The sequence below is a fragment of the Ictidomys tridecemlineatus genome, chromosome 1 (assembly GCF_052094955.1).
Source record: "Ictidomys tridecemlineatus isolate mIctTri1 chromosome 1, mIctTri1.hap1, whole genome shotgun sequence".
Classification (NCBI taxonomy): domain Eukaryota; kingdom Metazoa; phylum Chordata; class Mammalia; order Rodentia; family Sciuridae; genus Ictidomys; species Ictidomys tridecemlineatus.
In genome coordinates this window covers 89,363,866-89,374,549 of record NC_135477.1, presented here as the reverse complement: position 1 = coordinate 89,374,549, position 10,684 = coordinate 89,363,866, and the positions used below count along the sequence as shown (strand labels likewise).

General features: G+C 38.2%; 1 long non-coding RNA gene across 1 annotated transcript in view; it reads right to left on the bottom strand.

The window, feature by feature from the left end:
* Nucleotides 1–5,480: 5,480 nt before the first annotated feature.
* The window catches only part of LOC144376412 (uncharacterized), a 34,850-nt gene continuing 29,646 nt past the window's right edge, over nucleotides 5,481–10,684 (bottom strand). The window contains exon 3 of the long non-coding RNA XR_013436874.1: nucleotides 5,481–8,871. This is a non-coding gene — a long non-coding RNA (uncharacterized LOC144376412). The remainder of the gene's footprint in view (nucleotides 8,872–10,684) is intronic.

Below are 10,684 nucleotides of genomic sequence, written 5' to 3'. Positions count from 1 at the left end.
GAAAGATGATGTATTAAGAACTGTGTAATGTTTTGAACGACCAACAATAAATAAAAAAAAAATAAAAATAAAAAAAATAAAATATTCCCACCATCTGGTATGCTGGTGAACTAAGAAGACCTAAAGTGTTAAACACCCTGTCTGAACTTGCAGGTTCCACTGATGGCAAATTGTGTAATAAATAGTGTAAAAGTGAGCTACCGGTTTTTCTGCCAGAGGAGGCATTTCTGTCCTCCATGAGAGAAACTAATTTTAAGTTGCTATGGAAATAGTTCAGTCCATAAAGGCTATTCTGTTAATTATCTCTTTCCCAAATATTTCTACATTTTATTTATTTCATTATTCTTTCCTGGTACAAAAGTACCTCTTAGCTGGACGTGGTGATAGCTGTAATCATAGTGACTATGGAGGAGGCCGAGGCAGGAAAATCACAGGCTTGAGGCCAGCCTCAACAATTTAACAAAACCCTCAGCAACTTAGTGAGACGCTATCTTAAAATAAAAATAAACAAATAAATAAAAAGGACTAGGGATGTAGCTCAGTGGTAAAGCACCCCTGGGTTCAATATCTAGTCCCCCCTACCTCCCCATTTTTTTTTGCTTCATCTTTGCCTTAGATCTTCTCCAAACTTCCCCTGTCTGTATCTAAAGAAAACTTGGAGATAATAATAAGTGCAAAAACAGAAGCTGATGGCAAGAGTCCAAGGTAAGAAGCAGAGGAGAGAGGGTGAGAGGGCCAGTAGTTGCTGAGTGGGTAGGATGTACCTGTCCTCAATACTTCTGGGCTTCTTCCTTCTCTGGCTAACCAAGGGCCAGCGCTTGGCTGTTAAATTTCCTTTGGCTTCTGCTCAAGGTTTCAAGACCATCTTCAGGGCAGACTGCCTCAGAAGCAGTGGGTTATCTTCTGAGATTGTCCACAGGGTGATCCTGCCACAGTATGCTGGCCTGGCATCATGGAAATTTGACAAGTTGGCCTGGTGGAGATGTGACAGATCGGCTTCTCTTTTTTCTTTTCTTCATTACAGTCAGAGAGAGGCCCAGAGGAGAGAAGCCTTGAGCGTCAAAGTCTTCCTAGACAAGGGAGCACTTGTGAAATTCACCCCTCAGGGAAAACAATACTGTGGGGGTGTCGTTTTCTGTTGTGCGTGTTGCTGGCTGGACAGTTTAAACAGTACTGCTGCCCTGATCTGTTTGGGCTTGGTTTCCACTCTTGCATAATGCACATGGCAGGTTCTTTCTGGTGTGGATAGCAGAGATCTCACAGATATCTGGGCTTGGAGAGTTGTAGGGTTCTCTCATTTTACTTAGGTAGAGACTTCAAGACATATTGTTTAAATCTTTTTAAAATTTTTATTACTAAACCAACATATCAATAATAAAAGCCAACTTTAATGATCTTTACATCATTCTTTCTTTTCTTCCTTCCTTCCTCTCTCCCTCTCTTCTTGATTGGTGGGGGTGGGGTGGAGGAGTTGTCTCACTATGTTGCTCACATCGGTCTGGAACTGCTGGGCTCAAATGATCTTCCTACCTCCAAAGTAGCTGGACTATGGGCACTGTGCCATGATACTCAGCATTCTTATCTATTTTAGATATACCAAAAAATATACTAGCTCTCCACTCTGACTGTTCATGAGAATCAACTGAGGAATTTTGCGGAGTACTGATGCTCAGGTTCTAGTCTAGATCAAATGAATCTGAATCCATAGTGGTGGGAGGCAACCACCTGTATTTTTAATAACCTCCTCAGATATGCTGAGAATCACTAGTAGGATATAACTTAAAATAGCCACTATGGGTTGGGATTGCAGTTCAGTGGAAGAGCACTTGCCTAGTAGGTGTAGGGCCCATGGTTCAATCCCCAATACTACCTCTCAAAAATTTTTTGAAAAAAAAAAAAAGCCACTTTACTCTCCAATGAATTTAAGAAGTAATTTCTTCCTGGTTACGTTGCCCTCCTAGACCCAGAGGTAATCACTAGATTCATTTGGTGTTTGTCACTCTCATCCAAATGTATATTTATTTATTTATTTATTTAGTACTGAGAATCAAGCCCTGGGCCTTGCACATGCTAGGCAAGCACTCTGCCACTGAGCTCTACCCCTAGCCCTCATCTAAATATTTAAACCATAGTCACATTTATATGTATGTATGTGACCAAAACAAGTGAAATGTAGTTTGTGGTTTTAAAACTCTATATAAATGGATATATGTAGTATCTCCATACTATATTATATATACATAAATATATATATATACATACATACACATACTATATATAATAATATCTTTCTGAAACTTGCTTTTTTCCTCAATATTTATTCACATTGATACATAAAGTTTGAGTTCATTTTCATTACTATATAGAATTCTACTATATAAATGTTAAAATATATTTTTTGACATGAGCCAATGATATGATGTTTTAACAAAACTATTTCTATTTGGGTAGAGTTTCTCCAAGTTTTGCTTCCAAGCTCTTAAAAAGATGAATTGGGAGGCTATTAGGGTAAAGTGGCTCTGGAGTTTTGAGTTCCTATAGAAAGCAAACCAGTAAATAATCCTGGCCAAGAGAAATGTAACTGAACCTTAATCTATCAGAAGCTACTAACTAAAAACCTTTACCAATTGGAACCTACCAACTAGCTTCTAGATATGGATTTTCCCCTTTAGTCAATCAAATATTTTCTGTGTCTTTCTTCTCCAAATGCCTTGTAAAAAGTTTTCCCTCTCTCTTTCTTGGTGGAGGGCTGAATTCTTGGGATCTGGTGCTGTATGGTTCATAAATGCTTAAATAAGCTATTTTTAAAATTTATTTATTAGTACTGGGGATTGAACTCAGGGGCACTTAACCACTAAGCCACATTCCAAGTCCTTTTTAATTTTTTTTTTTTAATTCAGAGACAGGGTCTCACTAAGTTGCTTAGGGCCTTGCTAAGTTGCTGGGGCTAGCTTTGAACTCTCAATTCTCCTGATGCAGCCTCCTGAGCTGCTGGGATTACAGGTGTGCACCACTAGCCTCGTCTTAAATAAACCATTTTAATGTATCTAAGTGTTTGCTTTAGCCTGCATGAAGCCCTGTGTTCCATCCCCAGCACTGAAAAAAACAAAACAAAAATAAAAACTTTTAATAAAGTTTTTATTAAACCTAATACATTTTTTTTGATACTGAGAATTATTTTTATTTATTTATTTATTTATTTTATTTTATTGGTTGTTCAAAACATTACAAAGATTGCAGAATCACATCGGTTACACATCCACATTTTTACATAATGCCATATTAGTAACTGTTGTGGGGTGCTTAACCATTAAGTCACATCCCCAACCTCTCTTTATTTTAAGACAGGTCTCACTAAGTTGCTTAGGACCTATATAAGTTCTTGGGGCTGACTCTAAACATGTGATCTTCCTGTGTCAGCCTCCTGAGCCGCTGGGATTACAGTTATGCCTCTTCACACCAGCTATATGATGGCGTTTAATCTTCACACTTCTATGAGGTAGGTATTAATATTATCAACAGTTGAGAAACTGAAGCACAGAGAGGGTAAATGACTTGTCCAAAGTTTACAACTAATAAATGGCAGAATTGGAGTTCTAATTCAGACTTTGTGGTTCCAGATTTTATGCTCATAATCAATTAGAGCATAAATGAAATAGCTCTTCTAAAACACCTAGTTCAATGTCTAGCATATAGAAAGAACTCAATAGATGTTGTTGTTATTATTATTATTATTACATATTTTAAACAGCCAACTGATCTAGTATAGGAAGGGGAAGAACTTATTTAAAAGCTGTAGAGGACAGCAGACTCAATGTGTGGAAATTTCAGCAAAGCAAATATTGACTCAGTTGTGATGGTGTGCATTTGGGCACTGGACATGAGCCAGGAGAGGTTGAATGGACACTTGTCAAGAACAAGGTAGAAAAAATTTCTACATCAGGTGGGTGGCTGAACTAGATAACCTCTAAGGCACTTTCCAACTATAGGATTCCATGATTCTAGGCCACAATCTTTTAATTTTTTCCTACAAAGGAAAGCTTCATTTGTCTTTCTTTAATATTAGGTTCAGTTTACAAACTTTGTTGATGTTGTTTTTATTTTTATTATCTGAATCATTTGCCAGTGAGAACATACATGACTCTAGTTTGCGTAAGTCTTTGGCAATCTCTCGTGTTGTAATATTTGATGTGTTATAACACCTGGACATTATAATCATGAGTGCTGGGGAAACTGGCATATAAACATGTAAGTTACTGTGCTGATGTGGTCAGTCCTCCCAGAGAGGGATCTGCAGGCTTACTGTTCCTTGGCTAAATATCATTGTAGAGTCTGTCATCTTTAACTACCTAGAAGACATGCAGGCCCATAAAATCATCATATGGGACTGAAAGTTCACATTGAAAAATTATGGGATTATGATTGGGGATGTGAGTTGATGTCACATCTATAACAACAGCATTTGCAAATGACTCAGGGGAGTTTCAGTGAGTTTCCTGCTGTGTAAGGGAATTGTTCCCTTGGTGGAAGTAATAATTTTGTTCCTTTTGGGAAAACTCTGCCTGATTTCCTTCTTTGCCTTCCCTTTGGACTTAAGTCTAAGCAATTATTTTTAAAATTTTTTTAAATATTATTTTTTAGTGGACTCAACATCTTTGTCTGTATGTGGTGCTGAGAATGGAACCTGGGCCGCACACATGCCAGGCGAGCGCGCTACCGCTTGAGCCACATCCCCACCCCGAGCAATTATTTGTTTTTACCATTAGATTTTGAGCAGTCCTTCAGGATGATCCACAATTTGACACATCAACTTCATGGCATTTCTACAGAAAGAGTGATTGAAAGGGCACCATCAATTAATTCCATTACAAAGAGGCTGAGGATGGAATCAGTATCAAATGTACCAGGCTAGAAATTATTTCGGCTAGGAAATAATTTCCTACCTATATGTTTTTGTCTTTGGTCTAATGTTTTACAGTGTTCAGAATGTGTAGTTACTATGGAGATAGATGAAAACAGGCATCGGATTTTGGGTATCAAATTGTCAACAAATTCACTAAATAAAAATAGTACATAGAGTCAGAAGAGAGGCAAAGATGGTCAAAACAATATTAGAAGATTTAATCTACAATGTGGTAAATGAGAAAGCCAGAGAGCACATAGAACTTCAGTCATCATATTCCCCCAAATCTTAAAGGAATTTGAAAGGATCATTTATGACTCACCATTGCTGAAGCACACAGTTTGCCTTACAAGGGAAATAATCTTTTTATTTGGTGGGATTCAAGTATTTTCAACATTAGTAGCAATTCTCCTATAACAAAAGTTGCTACTTGTTGACTTGTATTCATGATGGTGCTATGATGCAAATGGCTTATGTATCTATGTACACATTCTGTGTTTAACTTAGAGGTATTGTAACTCAAATTTAAAATGTGAAAAAAAATGCTATCTTATTTTGAGCAAACTAAGATGTGACTTGCAAATTGACCAACGAATAAACAATTATGAGCATGTGTTTGAAGCATTTGGCTTTGAGAACTTCCAAAAGGGTGGCAAGCTGTCTGTCAGTTAATTATAAGCGTCATTCTCCTTGTGTTATTCTTAATGAATCCAGTAGGACAAGGGTGGTGCCTGTGGTCTCCCGGGAGGCTTGAACTAGAACCCTCTAGACACCAATGACAACAGTGGATGATCAGCCCCTGCTTATTCAGAGTGTAGATAGCATTACCAGAAGGAACCTGTGTTATTTACATACTCAAAATAAATATTGAGAGATTGGCTTAGGCTAAAAATATTCAGGATGAGCCTGTAGGCCTGGATACTAAAAGGATGAGCTCATATTGTGGACTTTCAACACAGAAAAATCATTATTTCTTTCATTTGTCTTAAGTTTAAAGTCAACTTTGGACTCAACTAACACCAATACTATTCAGAAAGGAGTTGATGAAAAGTTTGTTCAAGAAATGACAAATGTTTATTATAGCCAAGTACACATCTCGATTTATACAGTATTAGTCTTAACCAGATTATATTTTGCTACATTTTTAGAGATGGTGTAATGATAGGTATTAAATTTGAAAATTAGTTTGACATATTCTATTTGGTGTAACATTAAAAAGATATATATATCCTGAACAAGGCTGCAGATTTATCATCTGTAAAACAAGGCAAAGAAATTAAATTTATAATCTTTTTCTGGATGAGTAGTTGAACAAACAAAACTTTTCTGTAGACCAAGAAATGGACATTGGTCTTCCTGCCCAAGGTACATCCTTCTATAGGGACAAGGTGACTCATGTGGAAGGGGAAAAAAGTAGTGTTTCTCCTCTCTGCTGGAGAAGGAAGCAGAAAGTGATTATGCCTCCTGTTTGTAAAAGTCCTTCTAGTATAGATATCTCCTTTGTGGAATAACCCTGCTAGAAGTTTCCTTGAGAGAATACTTTTTGGTTTAAATGCATGGAGGGTTGCTCTGTCAACCTAAGGGTCTTGAATTTCTCCAGTTGAATCATGTGGGTCAGTGCTATAGGAGGTGCCGGTGAGGCCAGGGCCCGCATGCTGAGGAGGCTGCAGGAGGAGGGTGGGGCATTGATGGCTGGGGCAACACTTATCCAATCAGCTTCCACCTGGAGGTTACTAATGCCCCTGTGATGAAAGGATAGGTTTATCCTCTGCTCCCTTTAGTAAGGTGACATGGAATCCCTCCCATGAATGCACCCTTCCCAGAAGGAGGGAACCTCTTTGCTAAATGCTCACACAACGGACAAACCACCCAGGTGATTTACTACTCTAATCTGTTGGCAGGAATTCAGGCCTGAATCAGAGGATTCAGAACTGGAAGGGCCTTTAAGGACTTAAATGTAAGAACCTTGTCATTTTCTATGTGAAGAACTGAGACCCCGTGAGAGCCACAGTGTTAATTAGTGTCAAGAGAAATGGGACAGGCACCAGAATTGTCTTGACCAGGATTCTTACAGATGAAAGAGCAAATATTTATCTCATGAGAGCTGAGGGAAATACCCCCAGGCCTATGCTCATTTCTCTGTGTAGTTTCAATTTTGGTAGGAAACATAATTTTAGATGGGGTGATTTGGGGATTTATATTTAAAGAAATGAATTGTTGTGAGTCTGTCATACCCATACAGTGCCAAACAATTCTCTTCACACTGCTTTATAAAACAATCATACGCCTCACAGCTCTTCCTTATTGGGTTGTGTCCTTAAGTGAACTCATGCAGAATAGACACTTTATCTTCTCTTCCTTTGATTCTCATTCACACACAGAGGAAACTAAACTTGAAGACCTGAATTCTCTGGCCTGTATTGAGAGATAATTCCCTTTCTAGAAAACAGTCTTTATCTGAACCTTAAGACTAGCTAGCTGGGCATCTGCTTAATAGGGAGACCTATACTTTGTCCCTTCAAAGCATCCTGCCCAACTTGCAAAGTGGAAATTCTTGCAACTCTTTCCTTCATTTGGCCTGATGTCTTGTGTGGTCACAGTAAATTTACACAAAGCAAAGAATGTTTAGGAAGCAGAAACAGACAAAAAGCAACAGTTCATTATTAGCATCCTGGAAGCAAATTACATTGCTTTGGTCTTGCTCTCCATAAACAGAGGAACAGCTTGCATATATTGGCCCTCTGAAAGTTATAAAGGCGATGACTTTTGCAAAATTGTGTGTCTACTGTGTGCCAGGCATTTTTTCATATGTTCTTTTATTCAAGAAAATACTCTATCTTCCTGGAATCTGTCACCGAAACTTGTTCTTGGTAAACAATTTAATGTTTCTTATTTGCATTTTATGTATGCTTTTATTCACCTTGTAAATATTTCTCAAGCAACTACTAGATAGCAGACACTGTGCTAGGTTTTTGGATACAATGAGGAAAATAAATCAGACATAATCTATGCTTTTATGGCTTAGACTAGTGAGTGAGACAATATAATAACACAGATATATATGTCAAATCCCAAGTGAATGAGCCTATGAAGGAGACATACAAGGTGCTAGGAGACAGGGGAATTTGACCTTGTCTAAAAGCCAAGGAAAGTTTCTCAGGAAACCAATGCTTGATCAGAAATGTCAAAAAGTTGGAATTAATACAGAGGAAAAAGTATTTAAAGTTAGGAAAACAGCCTGTGCAAAAGATCTATGATAGTGGAGGGTCAGGAGTGGGATATGAGCTGCATTTTTTTTCTTTCTTTTTTTTTCTTCTGCTCTAATATGGTACATGAGTTTGAGTGAGGTTAGGAGGGATCTAGGTAGACCACTGAAGAGCTTATTAGAATAGACAACTTTGACTAAAGGAGGTGGAGAAGGGAGGAGAAGGCAGAGTTTCAACAATGGCATGGTGGTGAGAAAGAAAGAGTTGTCATAGATGACATCTGAGTGTCAAGCTTGTTCAAGAGATGACTTTGAGACAAGTGACCAGAGAAAGACACCAGCTGAGGAGTATTGGTGGTTGTAGGGGGAAGAAAAACATGAATTTATGTGAAGCTTGGGCACCTTTTTTTGGGGGGGGGTTCAGGGATTGAATTCAGGGGTACTCAAACAGTGAGCCACATCCCCAGCCTATTTTGTATTTTATTTAGAGACAGGGTCTCGCTGAGTTGCTTAGCATCTCGTTTTTGCTGAGGCTGGCTTTGAACTCACGATCCTCCTGCTTTGGCCTCCTGAGTTGCTGAGATTACAAGCATGTGCCACCACACCCAGCCAGCCTCCTGAGAACCCCAGGAGGACAAGAAAAATTGCCAGCTGTACAATCAGGTTTGAAACATGAGGAGACAATGTCTTGGACTGCAGATGTAAATTTGTGAGTCATCTCTGAGTGCGTGGTAATGAAGATGAGGAACACAGAGGAGAGCACCTGGAAAGAGAATATTTTAGGATACATTTAATTACTGTAAGTGCTTTATTTCCCTCCTGGTGCTGGGGGTTGAATTCAGGGTCTTGCAACCTGAGGCATAGGATTTGCCATGGAGCTATGTCCCCTGTGAATGCTTTTGCTATCTTCGGGGATGTGCCTTCTAAGCCTTGTCCCAAAGCACAGAATAAATCACTTTGATTCCCAATCAAGGTCTTTCAGATTTTAGAGCAGGTGGACAAATGAATGAATTTGAGCAGAAACATCCCGGAAAGTCTGCCTTACAGATGTGTCCTGCTAGCTTGTTAAAAAGTCAACTAGAGACACAAAACAGTTTTCTTAAAAAGTCTTTAGGAAACATCAACTTTAAACTATCTCCTTTGGAGGCAGATGGTGTACACAGAGTAATCCATAGACAAAATACAAAAGCCTATTAAATTAAACCCCAAATTAGCAAATAAACTGATTAAGACAATCAAAATGTTCTTTCTTTCTTTCTTTCTTTCTTTCTTTCTTTCTTTCTTTCTTTCTTTCTTTCTTTCTTTCTTTCTTTTCTTTTCTTTTCTTTTCTTTCTTTCTTTTTTGTTCCGAATCTGATTTATTATACAACAGGGAAATAACAGGTTTAGATTATACTACAAAAAAAGCTGGAACTGCTCATAAACAGCAATTGATCTTACTTGGGGGAAGATGGGAAGAATTCTTCACACTACTGTGTAAGGGCACAGACTCCTCATCCTAAACAAACTATTAAAAAGTAAACAGGCAAATTTCTTGTAAGACAAAAAAACAACAACAACAACAACAACAAAAAAAAAAACCAAAAAAAAAAAAAACAACAAAAAAACAAATCCACATACTAAATAACATGTCCACAATGACTATAACACATCCCTTAGGGGATAAGCATGTATTTGTAGGAAGCAAACAAAGCTTTCCATAGAGAAACCATTTTCACGAGATGATTAGGTGGACTTGAGTTTTGTTTCTGCATCTGTCTCTTAGTGAATGAAGATACCATCTTTAGGATGTTCTGTGTCATCCATTTCATACATATATGATGATGCTATTGCAAGTGTACTCCCATCATTGCTGAAGGCGAAATGTTCTTTCAGTGTAAAGTAGTTTGAAGGTGTTTCTTGTGTGAAGACTGGATTAATCCAAAACATCCTCACTGACTTTTAGTGAGTTGAAAAATGTTTGCTTCATTCTGTATCTGGTGTTCCATTCCTTCCAGTGAAATCTGTCACAGCCATCACTGGCAGGGGTGCTGGTTCCCAGTTGCCTAATGATCTTGCTCTTGCCTTATCTACTAATGAGTGATTATTTTCTCCCTCATTTGTTAACTTTGAGTTGACAATTTATCCTCTCAGGTGTAACAAGCGTTTATTAACTATCTACAGTATGGCAGGCATCATTTCACTTTTGTTATTTCATTTACGAGAAAATGAGGGGCTGGGGTTGTGGCTCAGCGGTAGAGCGCTTGCCTAGCATGTGCGAGGCACTGGGCTTGATCCTCAGCATCACATTAAAAAAAAATAATAAGATAAAGGTATTGTGTCCAACTACAACTAAAGAAAAAAAAATTAAAAGAAGAAGAAGAAACGAGTACAAGGCACTGTAAAGAGTCCAAACAGGTGGATTCAAAGAGTTTTACCCTCCGGGTGCTTATGGTCTGATTGAAATGAAGAGACAGGAAACCAGGAAAGAATTAGCATATGCCTAAGTATAACTTGGGCTAAAATAACCCCAGCGGGGTGCATAGAATTGGATTGAGCTTTAAAGGATGAAAGGGGTTTAGAGAGGCACAATAGAG